Source organism: Neoarius graeffei, chromosome 11, assembly GCF_027579695.1.
Source record: "Neoarius graeffei isolate fNeoGra1 chromosome 11, fNeoGra1.pri, whole genome shotgun sequence".
NCBI classification, from domain to species: Eukaryota; Metazoa; Chordata; class Actinopteri; order Siluriformes; family Ariidae; genus Neoarius; species Neoarius graeffei.
This window is the reverse complement of record NC_083579.1, coordinates 11,827,383-11,846,771: the sequence shown is the minus strand read 5'-3', so window position 1 is coordinate 11,846,771 and position 19,389 is coordinate 11,827,383. Positions and strand designations below refer to the sequence as shown.

At 42.3% G+C, this 19,389-nt stretch overlaps 1 protein-coding gene across 4 annotated transcripts in view; it reads right to left on the bottom strand.

Annotated features, from left to right (window-relative positions):
* Positions 1-19,389, bottom strand: part of peli1b (pellino E3 ubiquitin protein ligase 1b) — a 159,088-nt gene that overhangs the window by 127,191 nt on the left and 12,508 nt on the right. The window lies entirely within an intron of this gene.

Here is a 19,389-nt window from a genome sequence, read left to right as displayed (position 1 = left end):
AAGTCGGGAAAAAAAAGCTAAATAAGAACCATACTTATGTACTATACGAGACAGTTTTTGATTTCCATAATGAATCCTACTTTAAAAAATCCATTTTGCGTTCCAGTCACCTGGATTCTCTCGCTTAGCGAACGAGAACGTGACGTCATATAACGCAAACTGGGACATAGCTCATGACAAAACTTTCCAAAGATGGTGCAAAGCTTGAGAGAATCTAAAAGAAACCTCATCCATGTATTGAACAGCCACAGCTAGCACGTGCAAAAAAAAAAAAAACCGCAAAACATCCACTGTTGTCGATATAGCTATTATTATTCTATCCACATTCACTGGATATGAGCAATCGCATGCTCTGATTGGCTACTCTACGACCAGGCTATCAGCTCATATACTGTGAGTGGAGAAAAACAAAAATGTCAGAGTGTATCAAGTCAGATATTTCACTTTATCAACTATTTAAAAAAAAAAATAGCTAAAAGAATATCCTTGACTTTCAAGTGACGTCAAACTAAAATTGAAACCCGGATGTCGGCCATGTTGGTGGAGATACAAATGTATGGAATCAATTTTGTGCCAAAATGTTCATCCAATATTTTTGAAATATCAAACAAAAACGACAAATCAAAATACAAAAAAAAAAAAAGTCAATTTTTTTTAGACTGGCAAACAAATTGTGTAATCGTGCAAAATATCAGTCTATTACTCTTCAGAAACCTTTTATTTTTGTTCCGCGTCTTTCTCAGTTTTGTTTGACGTAATTTATTTTGGTTGCGATTCCAGCTTTCTCGTTTGCGCTCCCTGACTTTTTGCTTGCAGTTTTGGCACAAACTTCACGTGTGGGTGGGCTGTCCAGGAATGCATTCCCATTGGCTAACTTGTGTTTGACTGACAGCTACGCTCAGCCATTCCCTACTCGGATTCTGGCGGACTGTTTGACGAGTGACCGATCCATTGACGGTAAACAAGGATCGAGTGGACTTCAGTGGCGACTATGATATTGAATTTACACTTTGTTGAATTAATTCAGTATCATAGTCGCCACTGAAGTCCACTCGATCCTTGTTTACCGTCAATGGATCGGTCACTCGTCAAACAGTCCGCCAGAATCCGAGTAGGGAATGGCTGAGCGTAGCTGTCAGTCAAACACAAGTTAGCCAATGGGAATGCATTCCTGGACAGCCCACCCACACGTGAAGTTTGTGCCAAAACTGCAAGCAAAAAGTCAGGGAGCGCAAACGAGAAAGCTAGAATCGCAACCAAAATAAATTACGTCAAACAAAACTGAGAAAGACGCAGAACAAAAATAAAAGGTTTCTGAAGAGTAATAGACTGATATTTTGCACGATTACACAATTTGTTTGCCAGGCTAAAAAAAACTGACTTTTTTGTATTTTGATTTGTCGTTTTTGTTTGATATTTCAAAAGTATTGTATGAACATTTTGGCACAAAATTGATTCCATACAAATGTGGGGTCAAGCGACATCCCATACAAAACAGTCACGCGCATGTAACTCTCGGTTTTTCCGCTGCTTTAAGTGTTCTTTTAGCTCTGCGATATCTTTGTGCTGTATACGATTGTGGTCACAACAGGACTTGTGGCCGTGGCATGTTCCGATTTTTTAGAATTCTGTCCATGATTCGGAAAGAGGGCGAGGAAACTCTGAGGCTTAGTACGGAGAGGAGACGAGGGGGATCAGGACACTTCGTCCAAAGCCTTTTACAGACACGTTATCAATTATTTTAGATTTCAGGTGTTCCGGTGTTGGTGAACGAAGCCCCCGTGAGAGCGCTGCTCTGCGCTTAAAGATTTAACACGATCCAGCCGGCTTTAAAAATTAATAACTCTGCCAGGGGAGCTCGCTCGCAGCGAAGCCAAATTTTACAGGCGCCTCTCTCCAAGACTCCTCCTTCGAAAAAGCATGGTCTCGGGTCAGTAGGACCGCGCCTCCGCCCGGGATTCGTGAACAAAGCCCCTACAAGAGCGCTGCTCAGTGCCTTAAGGTTTAATATGATCCATACTATAGCACTCATTTGCTTTACAAAAAATGTGTTTTGCTTCGGTTAAAGTCCATTGAGAAGTCCTCCTTTTTTCAAACAAACAAATACCTGAAATATATTTCAGGTATTGATTGTGCGTATGAAAAAGGCATTGGATGAAATGACCTGTATTCGTATTCGATGGTCAGTAGAAGTGTCTTTATCGTCAGAAAAGTCAGACTTTTTAAAATAATATGGGTCAAAACCCACACCTATCTATCTTCGCTTGACTGTTCAAACTGTGGTAATACTGAGAAAATTCAGCATTGTTTACAGACACGCTTTCAGCCGCTGCCATCTGAGTTTCTTTGTATATCCACCATCATGGCGGACGCTCATGACGTAGCACATTTTGATCACATGGCTGCAAGCCATCTATAGTCCCCCCCCCCCCCCCCCCCCAAAAAAATAGGAAAGTTCGGCGTGACGTCAACAAATGGTCATGTGACGTTTTGGTTGGCAAGAGGTTACCGTATTTTCTGGACTATAAGCCGCTACTTTTTTCCTAGGTTTTGAACCATGCGGCTTATACAAAGGTGCGGCTATTCTGTGGATTTTTCTTCCACCGCTAGGGGCGCTCTTCTTCTTCTTGGATTTTTATGGCTGTTGGCAACTTAACGTATGAGGTGCATTACCGCCACCTGCTGGACTGGGGTATGGTTCAAGAGCCTATTCTACAACTAACCTGGGTGACTTTAAAAAAAAAAAAAAAAAAAAAAAAGAGAGCTAGGGGCGCTCTAACCGGAAGTAGAATCAAAAATAAGATAGACGAAAAATCAATGCAAAGAAGAATTAGCAGATCTTTAGCAGATAGAACACGCACGACAAATTACTAACTGGTAATTATTTTCAAATCCAGTGAAGATGATTAAAGTGACTTGTGGTTTCAAACACAGGAGAAATGAAGGTAAATAAATACCGGTTATTTTCTCTTGGTTCTGTTTCGTTTTAATCAGCAAAGTTGCTGCCGTGTTAAAAGGCACTGTTCGGAAAGAATCTGTTCAGGTACATACATGTACATTTACAGTACAAAATCGTTCTGTACATGCAGTAAATATCTAATTTTTCAACATAGATATCTGCGGCTTATAGCCCGGTGCGGCTTGTATATCTTTTTTTTTATTTTTTAAATAGAGCGGATGCGGCTTATATACAGGTGCGCTCTATAGTCCAGAAAATACGGTATTTATAAATGGCCGATCAGAGTTATCAGGTCATTCACACTTGTACGTTAATTAATTATAGCCCAGGTCACAACCGGACGTACGATTTTTTGGCCGTGCGATTTTTGGCGTTTCCCAAATCGCTGTGTTTTTTTTTGTTCGTGGAGAAAGACGCACGTTGGCCGTAAGTTTGTCTTGCAACCTGAAAAAAAAAAACGTCAGCGCCCGTAGAGTTTGTTTGACATGACAAAGAACCTCTGCGGCCGGTCTGCGGCTCGAAAATCAGCACGTCACACGCGCGCCCTCCGTGCGTTTCTTGCACGTAGACCGGCCATAGGAGCACGTACAGCCGGTTGTGACCGAGGCATATGGTAGTATTGTGTTATCGGCTGTACGTACAGATTTGATAAGAATGATCCCAAGAGGTTTTACCGCATACCAAAGAAACCTGAAGCTTGCCGAAAACTTTGGATCGCAGCAATTAAGCGTGACAAGTGGGAACCTACCGACAACGACCGTGTTTGCTTTCGACACTATATCTGGTAAGACACATGATTTTTTTTTTATTATTTTGTTTTGCAGTTTAATATTATGATATTAGATAAAATTCCTCATCAGAAATAATTTGTTGTTTTTTGACATTGCTTAAATATCAACCAAAAGATGAGCAAAAACGCACGAACAGCTGATTTGTATGCAGTACACGAGTACGATTTCCGCAAACGCACTCGCGGAAAATTTATGTACTTTTTGCAATATAAATATTTGACATTAGAAGATTGGTCGAACTTTTCATGATATGTATTTGACGATAAATAGCATAACCTGGATTTAAAACACTGCTTGTGCATTCTAAATGTAGAACTTGAAGTTTAGTACTGTACTGTATATCTTTGGTGTGTGCGTGTGAAGCAACAACATTAACTTATGTTTCAAAGATTATATTGTGCCTATTTAATCTTTATGTCTTTTTATTATTAGGCACAAAAAGCAAATGATGAAAGCAGTCCAGACTACACTCCATCTGTAAATATGGGTTACCATGCTAAACGGGTCAACAGCAGTATGCAAGGTACCAAAGAAATCTTATATCAAGCAATTATAACCAGCTAAAAAAATATATATATATATATATATATATATATATATATATATATATATATATATATATATATATATAAATGAGTATTTCAATAAAACAACTGAATAACACTTATTTGTATGCATCAAGAGACTTGTAGGCTTTCATTGATTCTTTTGTGTATATTGAAGGCGTGTCAATCACATACAGGTAGATTATCGCCAAAGGTCAGGTCAGGTGCTTGGATTTGGGTCCCATTTGTCCGTAACTGCGTAAGGATCAGGCAAAACTTTGGTGCCACTGTTGTACAGAAGCTTTGCTGCATATACTTGCTTAGCATCAGCTGGCAATGAACTTGCATACTGCGATAAATCGCTACGAAAACTAGGTGATGATGCAACTTTGTCGGCCATTGTGAATGGTTCTTGCCAACCAATTTTATGCGCAATATTACATCGCGCTCTAGTTTGGCGAACTTTCCTAGATCTCCTGTTCCACACTCCAGCCCAGTTGGTGGCGGTAATGCACCTTTAAATTGGTTTGCCAACTGCCCAAAAAACAACCCTAACAAAGAAAAACAAAATGGCCGAGCGTGCTGCTGAACCAAAATAAAAACTCGACTCGAAAACATCCCCCCCCCCCCAAAAGCAACAAAATATGGAATGAAAATATTTGATGGTAAGTTTTTTTTTTTTTAAAGAATTATCATTATTGCATTTTTCACAAACTGCTCCTGTCATTTTGCCGGTTTGTTTACATTCATCTTTAAGCATTAAAACGTGTTGAATTTTTTTTAGCCTAGTTCAAAAGCTCAAAGTTGTTTGAAAATTACAGAGCTGAAATGTCCAAGAAAGAATTAAATAAACATCCAAAGCTGTTCTATACCTCGGCACGACAGCGAGATGGCACGTTCTACAAAAAAACCCCAAAAAAACACTAAATTCAGTTTGTGCAGCCATCAATAGGTTTTTAAGAAGTCCGCCGAAGGGGAAATTATTGCGTCGGACGCTTTGTATAAAGTTCTTATTTATCGAATTTGCAAAAAAATAAAAATTCTCTGCATCTCAAAATCCAGTGAATGCGGATAGAATAATAAAACTATTATTCCGCTCAATCTCGTCGTACATGGCTTATAGCTCATGTACGACTCGATTTTGTGGAATAACTGTTAAATGCTCCAGATGTATAAGAGCTACACAGGCGACTATGTAAGCAATAGCACTTACGAAGCCATTACATCCTCACATGCCTCATAGCTAGGGTGGGACATCATGACAAATAATTAAAAATAAATAAATAGATAGATCGCAATAGTTAAAGATGGCTCAATGGTATGTGGAGTTTCACACATACAGAGACTCAGATTGTTGGCGCGCTATGTTGGCGCGCTAAGACGGACTATTTCGAACATCAGACATTTTAGCCCGCAACAATCACAAAAAAGGCCCGCGGAATCTTGGGGGGACTGGTATTACTTGACTTCATGGTCTCAATATCGAAAATCTTGCACAAATATGCAACTTCCAACATAATTATCTGGATATTCAACAGATTTCAGCATCGGATGAATTTGTTTTGACCGCCGCCATATTGAATATACAGTACGTTGGACCCGTTCGTGTATTTCCGCCGCCCCGTTTGTAGCGTCCCAAGCGAGTAAAACCTGATCCAAGTCTTTCGCTAGGTGGCGTCTTACGGTCTATGTACGAATATTCGAAAGAGACAAGAAAACATGGATAAGAAAAAAAAGAAACACATCTATTTTGTCATTCTTCGGCAGAAAGAGAGTACATTCACCTGAAAAAACTGATATCCCTGATACCCAAGGTAATTAGTCATACTAGATTTACAACAACTACTACTGCAACATCAACTACTACAACTACTACTACTACTACTACTATAGACCTACACCAAACTGAAAACAAGTTAATAAAATAAATTATAATTTACAAGCAGGAGATAATATAGACGTGATATATAGTGGCCTGTGGTTGAATTCCAAAATATTGCCACTGATTAAACAATCTCTCAATATATTTGGTTGAAGCATTGATTTTTGTCATCTACATTGCTTCATATGGCTTCTAATACACAAAAAAAAAAAAAACAGAATTGAGAAGGAAAAAAAACAGCCCCTGGGCTGCCCCCAGCTGTTCATTGGGCTCGCTTCGCTCACTAGGTTCGCTTCAACTGACGAATAATCACTGGGCCCCCCATTGTAGAAATGGGACCCTGTTTTTTCCCCAGGAGGGGCCCTGTGGGCCCCTTGACCTGCAAAACAACCTGAGTCTCTGCACATACTGTATATACGAGTAACAAAACAGTTGCTCGGCATTTAAATAAAAAAAAAAAACCTGTGAAAACAGACTGTCCTACAAAAATTGGACTCTACAAACATTGAAAATAAAGGCCAATTTATGCTGACAACCCAGTCCTCGCAGACGGTGTCGCAGACAGTGTCTGCGTAGCCCCCCCACCTTCGCAGACGCTCTGCGCGCACCTCCCAAAAATTGTGACCACCGCAGAAGCCTCGCAGACAGCGCCGCAGACAAGAGGGCTCTGATTGGTCCACTCTACATCCGCTGTACACGCTCTTCCGCTTCCCTACTTTCCCAGTTTTTGTTTTCACGACCGGCATTTTTAAAAACACGAGCGAAGATGGAGCAGCACGAAGAGTGGTTGATTGAGGAAGTACGTACATCTATACGACTCCAGTTCTAGTCATTCTAAAAAAAAAAAGTTCTAGTCATTATAAGTAACCGGAGGATAAACACTCCACTAACCACACCCACCAACTACTCCTAGCGATTTCGCGACTTCGCGCCCCCTTGTGTTGTGGCGGTGAATAACATTGCGCACGCCTATTACTCCCCGCTCAACAATAAATTACAACTGTCTGCGAAAAGCTATCTGCGAAAGCCTTGTCGCAAGAGCATGCAGAGGCCTTAAGCAAACATAAAAATAAAAACAAAAAACCCATATACATTTAACTAAAAATTCAGTAGACATTTAACCTCTAAAATCTAACTGCTGCTTCTAATAAGATTTTATTTTTTTCGCGGTCCAATTGCACTCTGATTGGCTGGCGAGCGGGTCCGTATCCTACGGTATGGACGCCAGTTACAGACCTCTGGCGACTCGCTCGTTCGCAACAACAAACATAGTAGCATTTTTTGTCAACATTTATCTTTTTTCCTAAGATTTATTTATAAGATTATCAAAAATCTTATAAATGTTTGCCAGCATTTCTCAGGAGAATAGCGTTAATTTTACAGCATGGATAGCGATAACGACAGTGTTCACTGCGAAAGCGAGTTTTACTACCCTAAGGAAGAAGAAATAAAAGAAAACATTTCAGGAGAAAGCTAAAAACCTCTAACTGTTGCCAACGCAGAGCAAAAACATGGCTGAATCCTGAATGACTCCTATTTGTATAAATAGGGGACTACATAGGCAGCAAAATGTAATTTTTTTTCCTGCCATGGAAGTGCACTTGTATACCGAGGAGGAAGCAATTTGCATTACAGCCGTGAATGAGGATTCAAAATGGCGGCTCGGCTTTCCCTTTCGGGCGCTCTCATTTTAATTTACCAGCTTAAGGTCGGTCTGTATGGTGAAATACCGTGACCTCGGCCCAGAGGGCCTCAGTCAGTACTTTCAAGACCTCAGTCACGGTATTTCACTATACGGACCTCCCAGCTGGTAAATAACAATTGTTAGAAAAATACTGACTACATCCACAATATCTCAAATTACACTGCAATGCACTTTATTAGCTGTGACTATTAGCAATTACATTATTAGCTACTTATTAACTGAGCAGGAGGTCTTTAAGGGAAAATACCAGACGGCTTGGTATGTACAGAAAGACCTCGCGTTCAGTTAATAATGAGTTTATTATCTGGCTTTTTTCATTTCTAAGATTAAAACAGATGGTCATGATAATGACACGTGACGCTGCTTTCAGACACGTCATATTTGTAACGTAGTTGAGTCACGCGTGCAGAATAAACGGCTAGCGGTTTCAAAACTGAATTTCCGTTAGCGGTTACTGAATGCTCTTCCGTTGCTCATTTCGTGAATAACTCCGTGGCTCTTTGTCTTTCGGCAGTTTTTGATTCCGTTTTGATTTCCAATTCATCTTTTTTTGTTGTTTTGCTTTTGCTTGCTTTTTGCAACATTGAAAGCCAGTCCCTTGTAAAGAAATTCCATCATCACCCACAGGCATTATGGGACAAAAATACTGCCAGCCAAGGAACCAAAGTGCACGATTTTACCGGAAGTAGCTCATGCCATATAATAAACTGGCATACTGCCCAGCCTTAATTCATAATCACTCACAGTAGAATTAGGAAAAGGCTGTGTGCTGATTAGATCCACACATCTACTTATTAGACTTCACAAATCTCCGAGATAACACTTTGTATACTCAGTAAATAATATCAAGATTTAGGGGTTATACCTGGACATCACTGCCAAATTGAATTACTCTCACTGAGTGAACAGTTCACAGGCACGAACATAATGAGCACTCATCTCTAAAAGGTTATTAATAACAAAAGTACAGGGATATTTATTAATAAATGTGTCTTGATTTAACTACTGTTGTTTGAAATTGTGCCTTATGGTTTTGTACAAATTTCAAAGCTCCCAAGACCTCACAATTTCCTTCACCAGACCTGAAAGGCATCGGAAAAAAAAAAAAAATAGATAGATAGATAGATAGATAGATAGATAGATAGATAGATAGATAGATAGATAGATAGATAGATAGATAGATAGATAGATAGATAGATAGATAGATAGATAGATAGATAGATAGATAGATAGATAGATAGATAGATAGATAGATAGAGCGCAAAGAGACTGCTGCAACAATAGTGCAATCCATGGTTTGGGAAATAATTGGGATATTAAAAATGTACGTGTGGGGCGGGGATGCAACTCATGTAGGGAGTTGAAAACATCTTCATGGTGGTTGCCAGATTGGCTGGACTGCCTCTGTCTTATTCATTGAGATCCAGCCTCAATATGATGCAGATTTCAACATCCACAGTCCGGATATTAAAAATTCACTTTGAAAAATTCATTTTAAATGCTGGTCTCCTTTAATAGAACCACCAGGAATTGGTGAAACCTAATACACACTGCTAGCCTAGTAAACTAGACCCACCCGCCTAGCGGCCAAAAATATTTTTGCCTAGCGAGTGGGTCTAGCCTCGCACCATATAAACAAAAACACCCCGGGCATCAAATCGTGCCCGCCAATCACAACGCAAGGTTTTTGTTTGGATTCTTTGGGCGGGCTTTTGCAGGAGTGACGACAAAGCTGCGCGACGCTGGAGAAAGCGCAACAGGAAAGATGGCTACGGCTATTGAACAGCGCGCGTTTGACTCCGCTTTGGAATCAGTTTTAGAAGAATTAGACTTGGAGTTTTCGTTGAAACATGAGCAGGAAGAGGCTCTCCGCTCATTCCTTTTCAAGAAGGACGTTTTCACTGTTTTGCCGACCGGCTATGGCAAAACTCTGATCTACCAGCTGGCTCCACTGGTAGCCAAAAGGATGGGCTAGTTTGTGCAGTACGAAGAATTAATAAACAGCTTTGAAACATTACTTTTTGATTGTTTCTTGTTTTCCCGTTATTTTAAATTTAAGGGAAATTATTTCACCAAACACCACTAAATAAAAACTCTCAAAAACAGTTTAACCAAACCCTTGGGAAAAAAAAAAAAAAAAAGAGTTATGTGGTACAGACTCCAAACTTGTGGTCATTATCTCCAAACTTCTTAATATCTAGAACCTGTTTATTAATTAATACACATTTTGAAAAATTATTTATTTCAAGGTCTCCCCCACTGCTTTCTGTCGCTCTGACTACGTCACAGTCACTGTTGCGCTGATTGATCAGAGCGTTGGCCTATACACACAGAGACAGTTTGAAAGACAGCGGTTTGTTCCTCCTACCCGCTTCGGAAATGTCTACGGATCGAGGCCAGACTAAATATTCACATTTAGTCTGGCTTGCCAAGCTAACACACTGCACCAACGTAATGAATGAATACTGCAATTAACATGAGTAATGACTCCCACTACAATCATATAAGTAGCACAGGTACATTTATTCACCAACCACAGTGATGTTTATCTTAGAAACCAATCAGAACAAGTTTAATGGTCCCATCATTCTCACGCATGCACGCTCACCTCACTAAAACCCTGTCAGTTGGGGCCCGAGACAAAAAGTGCCTGTCTATCAGAAATGGGTGAAACCCATAAGGACACACATTTTCCCTCTCTCTCCAAGTTACTGATTATAGAAGCAGAAGAGCTTCAAAACTACTGCAGGTGCTGAAATAAATTAAAAAAAAAAAAAAAGAGAGAGAAATGCATGCACACAGATACGTCACACACCTGCACTTGTACACAGTAGGCCCGAGAAGGTGAGAACATCATGTTCCAAACACAGAAGCGTACATAACATCTGTTTGTCACTTCTGTTGAAATTTCTCACCCTCTCTCACACATACGGTACACACACACCTATCAGTGGATAATCAGAAGGCAACGGTGACAACCAGCAATGCACTCCACTCTCTTGCTTCTGCCCCAGGAAAGGAAAGGTCCTTGCACAATACAAAGGGAATGAAACAATGCAGAGAACAGTGGTGTTTATACACGTCCCAATAAAGTGAAAATGAGGAGAGAAAAAAAAAACAAATAGCTGCCATTCTTTAAAACACCAGTGCTCTATTGCCCCTTTTCCACCAAAGCAGTTCCGGGGCTTGGGGGGGGGGGGGGGGGGCGGAGTTGTTAAGACCAACAACAACCGCAAGACCACCATTTTTAAGCGACGAGAAGCAGCAGCTGTACAAACGCTAAGTCCTCCATTATTGTTCTTGCTGCTTCTTCTTCTCCATGTTGTTGTTGCTTCAATATTCATGCCAAGGTTTATGCAAATGCAGCGACGTAACTGACGTGGCTCCCCTTAGCACCACAAGCTATGGAAAAGCAAACTGGTTCTCAGCTGGCTCGCAAGTTGAACGAGTTGTGAACCAGCACTGGCCCCGAACCAGCCCTGGAACTGATTTGGTGGAAAAGGGGTATATGGGGAGACCAAATAAGGGCCAAGATCAAACTGAAAGCAGGGTTTCTTACACATCTATATTGTGTACAGATGCAACACAAGGGCACACACACCAAAAAAAAAAAAAATCCACCATACTTCCTGTTGTCTCACTGATGCACATGATGCAATCAAATGTATCTGAAGGCATGGTTATAGTCATACATCACAGAAAAGAACAGTGTTACTTTAACATGGTTCATTTGGGAGGAGGACCCCGAGAGCAACGCCTGGTGGTTCATTTGGGAGGAGGACCCCGAGAGCAACGCCTGGTGGTTCATTTGGGAGGAGGACCCCGAGAGCAACGCCTGGTGGTTCATTTGGAAGGAGGACCCCGAGAGCAACGCCTGGTGGTTCATTTGGGAGGAGGACCCCGAGAGCAACGCCTGGTGGTTCATTTGGGAGGAGGACCCCGAGAGCAACGCCTGGTGGTGCTTGGGGAGGAGGACTCCCCCTCCCCCTGAGAAGAATGCTTGGTGGTGCTTGGGGAGGAGGACCCCCCCCTCCCCGAGAGGAACGCTTGGTGGTGCTTGGGGAGTAGCAAGAAGGTTCTGGGTTTGAACCCAGCGGCTGATGAGGGCCTTTCTGTGTGGAGTTTGCATGTTCTCCCCATGTCTGCGTGGGTTTCCTCCCACAGTCCAAAGATATGCAGGTTACCTTAATTGGTGGCTCTAAATTGACCGTGAGTGTGAATAGTTGTTTGTGTCTCCATGTGTGTATCAGCCCTGTGATGAGCTGGCGACTTGTCCAGGGTGTATCCTGCCTCTCACCCATGGTCAGCTGGGATAGGCTCCAGCTTTCCCCCTGCGACCCCGCACAGGATAAGCGGTTACAGATATAGCAAACAAAACAAACAAGATCAGCCCTGCCGATGTTGTTCAGCCATGCTCATCTCCTCTCCGTACTAAGCCTCAGTCTTTCCTCGCCCTCTTTCTGAATCATGGACAGAAGTCCATAAAATTGGAACATGCCACGGTCATGAGTACTGTTGTGAGCACAACTATATACGCAGCACAAATGTATGGCAGAGCTAAAAGAATGCTTAAAGCAGTGGAAAAACAAAGAGTTGCGCATGCATGACTATGCTTTGTATGGAATGTCGCTTGACCCCACATTTGTATCTCCACCAACATGGCAGACATCCGGGTTTCTGTTTTGCTTTGACGTCACTTGCAAGTCAAGGATTGGTGTAATGGTCAGGAGTGCACAAAATTTTGACCATGTTATATAGTGCATCACAACGGCATTGCGTTGGGCAATATTGCGTAGAGCAATCCTAAGATCAGTCACAAGATTATTCCACAAGTATATGACAATGACTTTTTTTAAAATCAAGTTTTACTTACTAAAATAATTTTAACATGGATTTCTTTTAAAGCTTACATGAAGCCATGGGGAAGCCATGACCTAAAGGTTTGAGAAGCAGTTCTGGGACCAAAAGGTTTGCCGGTTCAATTCCCTGGCCCAGCAGGGATGGCTGAAGTACCCATGAGCAAGGCACCGAACCCCCAACTGCTCCCCAGGCTGCTCTAGATAGGAACGTCTGCTAAATGCCAGTAATGTAATGTAATGAAGCAACCTGGTTAATCCTTAAGGCCAATTTATGCTGACAACGCAGTCCTCGCAGATAGCGTCTGCGTAGCCCCCCCCTTCGCAGACGCTCTGCGCGCACCTCCCAAAAATTGTGACCACCGCAGAAGCCTCACAGACAGCGTCGCAGACAAGAGGGCTCTGATTGGTCCACTCTACATCCACTTCCACACTTTCCCAGTTTGGTTTGTTTTCACGACCGCCATTTTTAAAAACACGAACGAAGATGGAGCAGCACGAAGAGCAGTTGATCGAGGAAGTGAGGAAGTACGTACATCTATACGACTCCAGTTCTAGTCATTATAAGTAACCGGAGGATAAACACTCCACTAACCACACCCACCAACTACTCCTAGCGATTTCGCAACTTCGCGCCCCCTTGTGTTGTGGCGGTGAATAACATCGCGCACGCCTATTACTCCCCGCTCAACGATAAATTACAACTGTCTGCGAAAAGCTATCTGCGAAAGCCTTGTCACAAGAGCATGCAGAGGCCCTTAGTAGAATCTCAGCAAACAGCAAAAACTGAGGAAAAAAAAAATTCTGGTTTTGGCCAAAATACAGTTTAGGGTTTTCTGTACAACACATTTTGAGACCGCAACTTTTCAACCCATAATTGGGGGGGGAATTTTAAACATTTACTTGTTACATGTATATTAGAGCACAGTGAAATTCTCTCTGCTATTAACCCATTTGGGGATGTGAGAACACACACGTACTCGGAGCAGCAGGCAGCAGTGCTGCAGCATCCATCCAGGGAGCAGTTGGGGGTTAGGTGCCTTGCACAAGGGTGCTTCAGCCATTCCTGCTGGTCCAGGGAATTACCTTCCACCAATCTGATGTATAAATGCTGCATTTTCTTTTTAGGCCCTGTCCACACGGCAACGGATTCAGGTGACTCCGATACAATTGCTTATCGTTTAGGCCTGGCGTCCACACGGCACCGGCGTTTTGGGTGCCCAAAACGCAATCTTTTTGAGAACGGGTTCCAGAGTGGAAAGATCTGGCAACGTTGCCGTTGTGAAGTCGTCTGGATGAGTAGAACGGATTTGTTTACGATGACGTCACAACCACATGACTGTGAGTGCTTCACGCCGGGTAGAAGTGTAACGAACTTGATGCGAGTTGTCAACAAATCCTATAACTTGGTTCATGAAACGCGCTTACAAAATATTTTCACTGTGAATATTTATTGTGTAATGGTGCAAAGTGAGAGAGAGAGAGAGAGAGAGAGAGAGAGAGAGAGAGAGAGAGAGAGAGAGAGAGACTCTGCCCTTAGGGCAGAGTCAATCCCGCCAGCAAAAATAGGGGAAAAAAAAAAAGGAGCGATCTCACCTCTTCAGATGTGGATTTAAGTCCTACAATACATTCCTCAAAAAGGGCGTAGAAGAAATTAATCCATCAACGTGTATCATTCAATTTATTCCGGACCATTAAAGACGCCGCCTTCCGCGTAGAATCATACGTCATCCTCGTCGCCATATTGGAGAGGTCAAAGCGGAGAATAAAGATTCATGTGCTGCGTTTAACTGTACCAACAGGTTTACCGTCCAAACGAGATCATATGGGATTACCTTTCACAGGTGAGAAACAACAAATTAATCCATCAACATGTATCATTCAATTTATTCCGGACCATTAAAGACGCCGCCTTCCGTGTAGAATCATGTCATCCTCGCCGCCATTTTGGAGAGGTCAAAGCAGGGAATAAAGATTAGCTGCGTTTAACTGTACCAACAGGTTTGCCGTCCAAACGAGATCACATGGGATTACCTTTCACAGGTGAGACTGGAAAAATACTTTTCATTGTATTTGGTCATTATAACATAATTTTACAAACAGATTTTTCTGACTTTGTGGCTAATATGAAGTCTCGCGCATAATAGTTTATACGCATGCGTCCTTACTTCTATTGTTCTGGTGTCTCCGAAGGGACCGTCTTACAGCGCCCCTAGAGGTGTGGCATGTGTATTGCATCGTTTTGCATGCCTTAGGCTACATCCACACGACAACAGCAACGAGATGTTATTTTAAAAAATATCGCGTCCAAATGGGCAACAGTCAGTAAAATATCAGGTCCATATGGCAACGCAACGCTTGCTGAAAACGATGCAATACACATGCCACACCTCTAGGGGCGCTGTAAGACGGTCCCTTCGGAGACACCAGAACAATAGAAGAAGTAACGACGCATGCGTATAAACTATTATGCGCGAGACTTCATATTAGCCACAAAGTCAGGAAAATCTGTTCGTAAAATTACGTTATAATGACCAAATACAATGAAAAGTATTTTTCCAGTCTCACCTGTGAAAGGTAATCCCATGTGATCTCGTTTGGACAGAAAACCTGTTGGTACAGTTAAACGCAGCTAATCTTTATTCTCTGCTTTGACCTATCCAAAATGGCGGCGAGGATGACGTATGATTCTACGCGGAAGGCGGCGTCTTTAATGGTCCGGAATAAATTGAATGATACACGTTGATGGAATAATTTGTTGTTTCTCACCTGTGAAAGGTAATCCCATGTGATCTCGTTTGGACGGTAAACCTGTTGGTACAGTTAAACGCAGCTAATCTTTATTCTCCGCTTTGACCTCTCCAATATGGCGGCGAGGATGACGCATGATTCTACGCGGAAGGCGGCGTCTTTAATGGTCCGGAATAAATTGGATTAATTTGCTCCTCTACGCCCTTTTTGAGGAATGTATTGTTGGACTTAAATCAACATCTGAAGAGGTGAGATCGCTCCTTTTTTTCCCTATTTTTGCTGGCGGGATTGCACCATTACACAATAAATATTCACAGTGAAAATATTTTGTAAGCGCGTTTCATGAACCAAGTTATAGGATTTGTTGACAACTCGCATCGCATCGCAATGAGATCATTGGCACTACTGGTGTTAAGAATCAGACCATTTCATAAATGAATATTTTGCTGTAGAGCTGCAGTGTTTGTACAATTGCATGTTTTTGCTTCACTATTACTGTCACTATTCTGCTTCCTGCATTACTACTGTGAACTAACACTGAACATAATAATAATAATAATATCCAAGCTCGTGTTTCACTCTCACTAGTGCTCTGTAAGGCTTTTTCCTGGTGATATTCGTTACACTTCTACCCGGCGTGAAGCACTCACAGTCATGTGGTTGTGACGTCATCGTAAACAAATCCGTTCTACTCATCCAGACGACTTCACAACGGCAACGTTGCCAGATCTTTCCACTCTGGAACCCGTTCTCAAAAAGATTGCGTTTTGGGCACCCAAAACGCCGGTGCCGTGTGGACGCCAGGCCTAAACGATAAGCAATTGTATCGGAGTCACCTGAATCCGTTGCCGTGTGGACAGGGCCTTAATCTTACCCAAACATTGTTTAACAAACAGTCAGTCTGTTTACAACTGACTACGATTTCCTCACACGATGAATGTCACGCTTTAGTCAAGTTGATGATCATGAAACACAACCTAATGGTTGTGATACATGCGAAAAGGAAACATCCTACAGCTCAGATTCGTCACAACTACATATACTACCAAGTTTCACCACGTGAAGGGTTTTCCCAGGCTGCCACACTTGCACGAAAAGACAGAAATGTACTTTTACTGCACTCTTGGGGTTTTTTTCCCCCAGCTACATTTTTCCTTCATTGGCTGAATATCAAACAGCGTGCACTACATGCTCGAAGGCGTACGAGGTGAAATACATTACAGCCTGTGCAAGATATGCAGGTCTCGTATTGTCTGCAATACAACTGAAGCAGCGAAATGCAATAACCTCTCACTGTTATTTATGTTGAGGGGTTTTTTTTTGTTTTGTTTTAGGGGCGGACAATATTTGCTCCGAGAGCAATATCCAATATTCTGACTGTTTCAAGTTCAATCGAGGACCCCTGTACAACACTCATCTTGAAACTAGTTTGGCAGTGTGCCAGCTCACACACCACACACTCGAAAATAAACAGTTTGAGCGAGACTCTTTGATTGAGGAAAAGGAGAAAAGGCAGCGCGTTTACATGCTGCTTCCGTTTTTGCTGTCGTGTTCTGTGGCTGTGCGGTGCAGCGACAGCGATACCGCTCATTAGGATCGGCGCTCGGAGAGCAGCGGAAGTGCTGTTATAAACAACACAACACGTGTTATCGCTGATCCTCTCTGTTAGTTGCTGTGCTTCTGTGCTAACTTTTAGATCAATTTCCAAAAAAAGATCAACAACAGGTGCCTTCTTTAAACTATTATTGTCATAAATGTACTGGAGAAGAAGAATGAACAAGACGGCATCAGTGCACCATGTGAAATCATGAATAGTGCTTTGATGAGACCTTTTGGATTTTAGTCTCCGTAATTATAAGCGCAGACGGTTGAGATCCGTTTGACCTGCCCTACCTACCTCGGGTATTTGGACAAAGAGTCATCTGATTAACTCGGCCCGTCTGGATTTAGACACGTATCTTCTTTCTGTGCCAACGCTGACACCGAATCAATTAGGTCAATGAGCCAGAAACCATTGTGGCCTTTACTAGAGAAACAACCATCAGCTAAATGACACACAAACCCAACACATCTAATAAATGAAAATATATTTTTTTGAGGTCTGGTTTCCATCAAGTCCTGCGCTCTGATTGACTGGCGAGCGGATCCGTATCCTACGGTACGGACCCCAGTTACGGACCTCTGGCGACTCACTCGTTCACAACAACAACAAACGTAGTAGCAATTTTTTGTCAACATTTATTTTCACATTTCTCAGGAGAATAGCATTAATTTTACAGCATGGATAGCGATAATGACAGTGTTCACAGCAAAAGCGAGTTTTACTACCCTGAGGAAGAAGAAATAAAAGAAAACATAAAAACCTGTAACTGTTGCTAACGCCGAGCAAAAACATGGCTGAATCCTGAATGACTCCTATTTGTATAAATAGGGGACTACATAGGCGGCAAAATGTAGTTTTTTTCCTGCCATGGAAGTGCACTTGTATACCGAGGAGGAAGCCATTTGCATGACAGCCGTGAATGAGGATTCAAAATGGCGGCTCGGCTCTCCCTTTCGGGCGCTCTCGTTTTCTGTTAGAATTTGGTAAAGAAAAAAATAAATATATTATTTACCAGCTTAAGGTCGGTCCGTATGGTGAAATACCGTGACCTCGGCCCAGAGGGCCTCGGTCAGTACTTTCAAGACCTCGGTCACGGTATTTCACGATACGGACCTCCCAGCTGGTAAATAACACACACACACACACGTATACATATATACACATATATATTACGATGAATACCAATAACAAGACTAAATGCTACTTCTTTTTCCCCCAAAAGGGTGTGAGAAATTAACCCCACCTTAATTTGGGCCCGAGCACTGGAGGCGCAAGGCCCTATTGTTTTCCTAAGGATTATTATTATTGTTATTATTATTCAAGACTCGGCCATTTTTGAGGTGGTTCCCATTAGCGAAAACTCATGAAACTTGATACACACCAATCCTGGCCACTGCTACTCAGGGATAGAGGCTTGGCCCCAGGTGCGTCCAGGGAACTCCATAGCCCCCCCATATCATTGAGACTTTTGCCCGGTATATAGTTTCACCTAGCCATGTCAAATCTGGTAGGTGTGTGGCAGGCTTGTAGTACTTGAATCCGACTCGTGCCCTAATTTTAAGGACTCGTGACTCGACTTGGACCTGAGCACTGATGACTCAGACTTGGACTTGTGCATTAATTGCATTCGGACTCGTAAATTGGAGACGAGGACTTTATTTTCTGCAACATGCCATAATAATTTGCCATAAGATATTTATATCTACATTAATTTTATACTAATTTTGCGCAAGAGAATGCACATTCACCTGTTCATACGTCATGTTCAGGAACAAACTAACGTTAATGGCGCTAAAATGCCTGGATGGAACACCCCTAGGATTGTCCACTTTGCTTATACAGACTTCTTGTGCAGTGGGGGAAAAAGAAAAAATGCACTGCTATGTGTTCCATATGTAGAACTATCGAGGAGACGACGGGGACGACCTCGAACTTCAATCGTCATTTGGCAAGACTCCACCCAGAGAAGGAAGTGACACGCTATGTTCATTGCTCGGTTGATAGCGGGGTTTGCTTGCTGAGTGATGAACTCTAGTGTTAACCCGGTCTCGTTATTTGCCCTGTTGATAGTGGGCGGGGCTTGCTGAGCGACGAACAAGCCTTTTATCTGTAGCCTATTAACTAAAATGGGGCAGTCGAGCAGGAACGTCAGTCCAACACAGTAGCAGAGACGCTTTCACATAAATGCAGCAACAGCCACCGTCAAATAGTGTGGGTGGAGTCTTGAGTACATGTGTGTCAAGCCACGCAAATAGGAAATGTGTGCCTAAAAGCACAATCACTGGTGGTGCACACGT